Below are 7,138 nucleotides of genomic sequence, written 5' to 3'. Positions count from 1 at the left end.
CGAGGAAACTTCTGGAGATGGGGTTTGTGTAGAATAATGATGGAATCCCGCTTGGCAGCTTACAAACTACTTCCACACCTAAGATGGACGGGACTCCACCTGGTCACGATCGGTTACAGCCAACCACAGCCACTGCCCAACACTGATAAATGGTCACATTTTGTCCAATTTATAATGAACAAAGAAACCTATCCCTTGATTTGATGTCATAGCCATCCAGGGACAGAGCAAGGGCTGCAGTCATTTATCCTCATTTTGTAGAAGAGAAAATTGAGTTTCTGAAAAACTGAATGATCTTCCCCTAAAATTGAGGCTGCTGCATTACTGCACTGGAACAATAATACAGTTATTTCATTCCAAATCTTCTGCAGCAAGGAAAGAGAAATGGAGAAGGAGGCTAACAGTAATTTGGGCCAGAATTCTAGGGAAATGGATGAATTCATAATTTTCTGTTATTAGACTCCAGTAAAGTTCTAGAGAGGTCAGTTACAGAATGTTAAAAGCTGTAATAAAAATGACTTCTTAGGGTTTAGTCAGAGAGCCAGCTGTTGGTTAGGGAAGGATGATATTACAAAATAGAGTTGGGACCAGCAGTTAGCATAATGGCTATGTCGCTGAACTCCCATGTAGTCAACTGCAGTTCAAGTCCCAGACCTGGTGGCTTAAACTCACGCCGGGCGCGTGTGCGTGCGTGCCCAAGATCCTGAGAGGAGAATGGAGGAGAAGGGATTGTGGCATGGCCATCTCCCCTGGGGGGTGATTTCTCGCTTTCAGTCTCTCTGTCTCTCTCTGTCTGTCTGGTGAGTGCACATGCCCTATAGTGAAAACCACTCCAAAAAAAAGAAAGAAAAAAGAAATAGAGTAAAGGCAAAGATTAAAAGCAGCTTTTGAAGAGAGCAATAGAGGTTGGCCTTAGGGATTCTAACATTCAATGCCTATCTCATCTCCTAACAGGTGTGAGATTCCTGAGCCAGAGAACATAACATTTTCTTATTCATCTCACCCAAAACACCCACTGCAGATTTCGAAAGAGGTCTTCTCTGTGCCTGTCAACCCTCCCAGAGACAAGATGTTGAAATGCCTATGGCCGACCACAGCCGCAGTCTAACACCTCCCGGGGGGTGGGGGTGGGGTGATTTCTTGCTTTCTGTCTCTCTGTCTCTCTCTGTCTTTCTGGTAAGCTCATGCGCCTTATAGCAAAAACCTCTCCAAAAAAAAAAAAAAAAGAAGTGAAAAGGTTAATGTAGACTCTACATCATAGAAGATCCCCAAGGCTAATCATCTATGAAGCAAAGGATAGAAGACCATACAATGTTTAGAAAGCATTTTGCTTCGCCACTGGCCCTGTTGCCAGGTGGGAAAGGGAGCCAAATCCCACATGGCCAGCCACGCAGTTTGAATTCTGGCCCCAGCAGCTTGAAACCATGCTGGAAGCGTGTGTGGGTATGCCCCAGATCCTGGCAGGATGGAGAAATGGAAGAGGAGGGCTTGTGACATGACCATGCCCCACTGGGGAGTGCTCTTCCCCTCACCCTCTCTCTTTCTCTCTGTCTCTCTCTGGTGAACACACATACCCACTGGTAATTTAAAAATAATAAATAAAGATTTTTGCTTCTTCATGGACAGGGTCTCCGGAGGCTGTGCTTAATGCATGATACTCGTCAGCTTGGTTTCTAGATAGTAATTCATTATGCTAGTGATTCATCAGGCCTAACTAATTACTATTCCCACATGAAAGCAGGTAAGCCAAATGTCGTTTCTCTTACTTAGGAAAGAAGTCCTTTTTTTAAAGTTTATTTCTTCCATGAGAGAGCGACAGCAAGAGAGAACTCCGACAGGGCTCCCACGCCGTGATCCATCCCACCTTCAGCTGGTGCTGGGTGACAGGCACACACACGCCCAGCATGGTCGGGAGGTTCCCGTATCCACCCAGATCTCCCGTGTGGGTCAGTCTTGCAGAGCACTGTCTCACTGCTACACCGCCATCTTGCCCCTAGAAGCTGCTCTTCAATATCAGTAAAATAAGAGAGAAGATGCAGAGCACCAGAGGCAAAGGCTTATTTCTTTAAGAAAGACGACAGCCTGTTTCCTTGGGTTACTAGTGTAGCGTGCACAGGAAACACATGTAAGGATCAGATGAATTCACTCGGCATGTGCCCACGGTGATATTTGGAGAGTACGGGAGTATTCCCAGAGAATGGTAAACACTAACGCTCCTTCTAGAGTCTTGAACTCTGGTTGTTGGGAAGACCAAGCAAGACACTTAGCCTGAGGATGACACGATTCTAAATTCTAAATGCACAATGCACGTTTATTTTCACTAAGCAAAATTTCTGAATGGAATATGTATTTTACCAAAAATATTGTTACTCTTCCTTTTAGAATCATCCCCTAGGGCAAGTGTTAATCAGATACTAACACCCCTGCAGGCTGAAAAGAGACAGGCTCCGCGCAGACTGAGGTAGTTTTGTCTGGACACTCTTCAACTTGCTTTTCTTACTGTATTTATTTTACTGGATGTGCAATGGTTAGGATCATGGGACCTGGAGGCTGACTGCCCGTGTTGTATGATTTAGCAGCTGGGTGACCTTCCACACCTTATTTACCTTCTTGCCTCCACTAATGTAGCTTTAAAATGGGACTGTAATGACTCTCAGAGAACTGTAAAGAAATAAGCACATACTCATCTACAAGTGGGAGAGTCTACTGAGTGTTGAGCAGCACGGTGTGTTAGCTACCCAGGATAATCACTGCTGTTAGGTCTGCTGGACGTGGAAGACATGCTCAGGCTGAGGTGAGACGAAGCTGAATGAGTGAGTCAGGCTTGGGCACTGCCGAGTAATGGTAACTGTTAGCCCTGCTGGGTGGAGAAGCCCTACTCCTCCTTTACCACAGTGCAGGCCTCTCCCGTAGCCCACCCACAGCCGGCTGTACCTTGGTGCTCACTTTCATTGGGAATTAGCTTCGTTCCCTTCTCCATATAAAAGAAGAGAAGAACTGAATGAGTTCGACTTGGTAATTAGATGAAAAATTCACTGGTCTGGGTTCTAAAGGTAACATATGCTAACAAGTTTTCCAGAGGTATTGGAATTTGAATTAGGAAGGAATGATCGTGCAAGTAGCACCTATTACAATTTGCAGATGCAATTCACTACAGAAATGGGATAGTCCAAGCCCCATCCATGTTTGCTTAGTTCCTTATAGAATTTCAACTCAAGCAGGACAGCATTTGCCGAGCGTACAGCACGTTCATGTGCTTGAAATGAAAGAAGCATTACTTGGGGACAACTGGGCACAAGAAAATTTTCTAGGCCTGTCAGTATCCTCAACAGGAAATCAAACATCCCTCACACGGAATCTTCTTGCTATACTTAGTAGTTGAGGTAGATGTACCGGTCCCTAGAATGTTTCTCATTTTAACTCTAGGCACATAGAAAAGGAGAAGCGCGTTATGCATTTGAAAGTGGTACAGCATAATTGTACAGCCATCTGCCTCGTACTTTATTTATCTCTTTTTTTTTGTTTTTTTTTTTTGAGAGGTTTTTGCTACAGGGCACGTGTGCTCACCAGAAAGACAGAGAGACAGAAAGCGAGAAATCACCCCCCAGGGGGATGGCCACGCCGCAATCCCTTCTTCTCCATTCTCCTCTCAGGATCTTGGGCACGCACACACATGTGCCCGGCGTGAGTTTAAGCCACCAGGTCTGGGACTTGAACCATGGTTGACTACATGGGAATTCAATGACATAGCCATTACACCAACTGCTGGTCCCTTTATTCATCTCCTTTTAAAGAACTGAAACAGCCTCTGCCCTCTGCCTTTGGCTCTCTGACTTCTTGGTAACTTCAGTATACTTTATTCAAAAATAAAGCTTAAGATTTTTGTGTCTAGTTGGAAAATAATGAAAGGCTTTGGTAAGGTTATTATTATAATAAACCTCATTTGAGCATTTTGTTTCTAGAATTAATTTCTCATCTGAACAAACATCCTTTTCAGATCCCAGTATTTTTGTCTACAAACCACAGTTGATTTCTTTAGTTCAAGCCCAGAAACCAAATTTTGTTTGCTGAAGGGCTCTAATCTCAACTGAGTCCTGCTCACAAACAATTTCATTTTGTGTGTGCTAAGGAGAGAAGCAGGAAGTGCAATATTGGAATGAAGGATGTGAAGCTAGAGTCTCGGTAGCAGTGGGAATTTTCCTGGGGTAATGACTTTCATAATCCCGCACTTGACAGGAACGACGAGAGAGAAAATAAAGTTGTTGGCGCTGAGCTCTGTTTCTCCCTCTGACCTTTGACAATTACTTTAGCTCTTTAAACCAGAGTCATCGCACTCACTTTTATCATTTTATCCTTAAAGCCATAGGTTGAAAATACTTACAGTTACCCATGGATCCCTGGATCATGCTATTAAATGAACGGTGGATGGCTATGTGAGTTGGCATTAGGATCAGCTGTGTGTAACAGAAAAACTCGAAATGACAGTGGCTTAAACGAGATAGATGTCTTCTATTTCTCTTCCACACAAAAGGAGTGCAAAGGCAGACAGTCCAGGACTGATAAAGCAGCTCCACAGTGTTATTGGGAACACAGGACCCTTCCAAATCCCTGTTCCATCATCCTTAGTTTGACCTTTGTCCTTAACAGCCCTAAGAAGCCTTCTAATCACACATACATGCCAGGCAGCAGATGCAAGAAACTCTTTGTAAGAAATGTTTCCCCCAAAAGGCCATTTAACAATTATATTAACGTTTCATGGGGTGCAACTTAATGACATAACCAAAGCTGGCTACAGGAAGGGCTGGAAATGTCACTTTAGCTAGGTAGAATGTACTCAGCTAATGACTTGGTCTCCAAAGGCCAAGAACCATAGCATAGATGGTGGGAGGCAGTTAGGAGTCTGTGCAGAATACCAAAGTAGATCCTAGCAACCAGTGACTGAGAGAGAGTGAAGAGTCTGTGAAATAATGACTAGCCTTTGAGAAACTCGTGGGTAACACCTGCGATATATGCAGGGTCAGAGGCTATACTGTCAAATGCACATGTTGGTAATCCAGTACCTGTAAAACCTCTTCCTACAAAGCGAAAGACATAAGAGAATTAAGTAGGGGTGGGTGGTGGGTGGGAGGGATTCAGATGACAGAATGTAAGATTCTTTGTTGAAAACTATGTGTATGGTAGCATCCTTGATTTGACTATCACACACTGTAAATATGCTTTGAAAATCTGTGCCATGAAGATGTGTAACAATTAAGAAATTATATAATTTTAAAGAGAGAGATTTAAGTCAGAAGGTCTGCCTTCCTACTCTTCTCGGACTACCCATTTGGTGCTCAGGAGCTTACATGGTGTACTGTCGTGGGCGCTATGCACACACACACACACTTCGTGATTCCTCTACAAACAAAAGACAGTGTATGTGCAAGGAGCAGGTAATGCTAGGAGTAGGGGAGATCCAGCCACCTTATCACATGCAAATAGATGATTCTACAATGACTTCTCAGTTAATTAAAAAAACAAAAAAACTTCACGAAGTCCTACACAGCTTAAGAGGAAGCATAAGCTTAGAATAACTTACTTGTGTGAAGCAGTCGTGCAGAATACGATGACAAAAGTGAGCCAGTGTGTGCTGAGGAGGCACAAGGAAAAGCACATGCAAAGGTGGTATTATCTGTTGAAGATCTTCATGGTTTTATCGAAGGTGCTGGGGAGAGGTGTTCACCTGTTGAAATATCCATTTTGTAAGACAAATAATAATGTGATTGAATGTATGCAAGAAAATGAAATGAAAATTAATTAATTAATTAAAAAACAAACAAACAAAAAGGTGGTATCATGAAGAGAAGCCTGTGGAGTGTGTTGAGGGTCTGGTTAAGTAAAGGTCCCAGCCAAGGAGCCATGTGTAGGATCTTTCTCTCTTCACAACGTTAGTTTCAAACACCTCTCGGGGCTCTGCAGAAAAGATGTGTAATTCATTCACCTGTTGCTCTAGAAATAGTTAAATTGCATCTTTCATTCCACAAAAGCTAAACTGTGAAATTATAAATGAAAACTAAGGGTAAAACCACAGACAACCCCCACATATCACAGAAAGGATACCCCTGTTAGGGTCTTTGTTCTCTGCTCCAACTGCAAAAGAATCTAGGGTCAGGTCGACACCTCACGGAGCTGACTGTGATCTGGTGGCTTGGGTGACCTGAGTCTCCTTAGAGATCCCTGTGTCCTCTTGATTTTACAGTTTTATTTAGTCTGACTCCAAGAGATGTCTCAGTCTTCCTCACCAACTTGAGACCACCCCTTACAGCTGCGACCTTGAGTAAATCCTCAGTAAGACCTCTGGAAAGTACAGAAATGGAATCATGAACAAATCATAAAAGGCCTGAATTTTCCTAGGAGCCCAACAATGTTGAGTGGATGCCAGATAAAGAGAAAGAGTGGGCAGTAGTTTTCCTCAGACCTGAGCAACCTCAAAGCCCAACCCAGGAGCATTACTCCTTGGGTACAAAGAGAACATACTTGGGAATTAGACGAGAAGCATCCTTAGCAGTAGGCTAGGGGGCAGACCTCTTAGATAAAGTTTCTGGTTCTCTGGGCTGATGCACTTAGAGAAGACCATGACGGCCAACTAGAAATACCAACTGTGGTGTCTGTCTTGGAAGAAAGGCCAAAAGAGTCAAATAAATGCCTACTCTTACATCAGAGCAGTAAGGTGAGACTGACAAAGTACATGAAAGGCCGTGGGAGCTTCTGGAGTCCTGAGTCTTGGCCTGGAAACATAAAGAGGAAGATGACCATCTGAACTCAGTGAGACTCTGGAGCTCTTACCCACCATGAGGGAGAAGGTGAGAGGAACTGTCCTCAGAAACTCTGGAATCCATGCTCACACCACGGACTCTCACATTCCTCAACTGTAGGAGAGTGACCGAACTAGTAAAGAGTTAACACCATCATCAGGCTTGAGCCTGACATACTTGGCTGGCCTCTGGCCCCTACTGGATTGCCTAGTCAGGACTGCATTCAGGTCCCGAGAGGTAGCTTGCTCCCGGGAGTAATAGGTCAGCTGCATAGATTTACCACACCTCCCGCCTCCCCTGAACACCTTACTAGGGCCGAACTTGAGTTTTTCAGTAACTTCCCT

The sequence above is a fragment of the Tupaia chinensis genome, unplaced genomic scaffold (assembly GCF_000334495.1).
Source record: "Tupaia chinensis unplaced genomic scaffold, TupChi_1.0 Scaffold138235_1, whole genome shotgun sequence".
Lineage (NCBI taxonomy): Eukaryota > Metazoa > Chordata > Mammalia > Scandentia > Tupaiidae > Tupaia > Tupaia belangeri.
This window is presented reverse-complemented; position numbering follows the sequence as displayed.